The sequence below is a fragment of the Terrapene carolina genome, unplaced genomic scaffold (assembly GCF_002925995.2).
Source record: "Terrapene carolina triunguis isolate 2854851 unplaced genomic scaffold, T_m_triunguis-2.0 Scaffold67, whole genome shotgun sequence".
Lineage (NCBI taxonomy): Eukaryota > Metazoa > Chordata > Testudines > Emydidae > Terrapene > Terrapene triunguis.
The window spans coordinates 35,997,706-35,998,739 of NW_020664418.1; positions in this window are offsets into that span (position 1 = coordinate 35,997,706).

Sequence of the window (1,034 nt, forward strand, 5' to 3'; positions counted from 1 at the left end):
TAGATGACTTCTCGAGGTCCCTTCCAGTCCTATGATTCTATGATAACATTGGTGGCGCTGTAAATAATGACAGCTCAGTTACACAGAACAAACTGAATTACTTGGTAAACTGTGCTCCTTCAAATAACATGTGCTTTATTACATCCAGATGCAAAGTCATACATCTAGGAACAAAGAATGTAGGTCACCTTTACAGGAATGGGGGGCTGTATCTTGTTCAACAGTGACTCTGAAAAAGACTTGGAGGTCATAGGGACAGCTAGGTCAGCTGAAGATCTGGAGGAGTGCTACGCTGTGGCACTGCAAAGCAGCTGGCTCTGAGGCTGAAAATCTAGCCCCCATATTCTCAGTTTATCACAGTTATAAGAAATCAGTCTAAATGTGCTACATTTGTTGCAATGCATCACTTGCAATGCCTTCCATCTCTTTAAGTGCTCCTCATCACACTCTTGATTTGTGCTGAAAGAAAAAATGATTTCTAAGTCTGCAAAGCAGAGACACTGTAGACAGCCCCTCTATATTTGTTCTTCATGGTGCTTTGACCCAAAGGAATTAAGGTAAGGAGGAGCTGAGATTTATCTTCAGTACAATCTTCAAACACTGAATTCTCCCCAGATACGTGTAGATGGCTTTCACAGATGGTACTTGAGGACTATACCCCTATAATCTCGGGCGCTTTTCTAGAGACCTGTGTCCTGTGGCTATTAATGCTGTAACCCTGGGATCTCTTGGTGCCACATGGCAGAGGGCACCAGAGTGCATCAGGAATTCCCCTGGGTCTGGTATCCACATAGTAGTTCACCAAAGAGTATCATGAAAGGTGTCTAATGAAAGCCTGTGTCACACTGGTCTTCATACTCAGGGTAAAATATATGTATGGATAATATATAAGAAGTTATGTGTGTATACTGAAAATTATGTTCTTAAGGTCTGCGACTTGGGGCTAGTCACCAAAAGGTGAGAAACGGGTTTCTTTCAAGCAAGAAACGTTTATTTATCTATCAACATATAAATTGAGTATTGTATGGTTCACA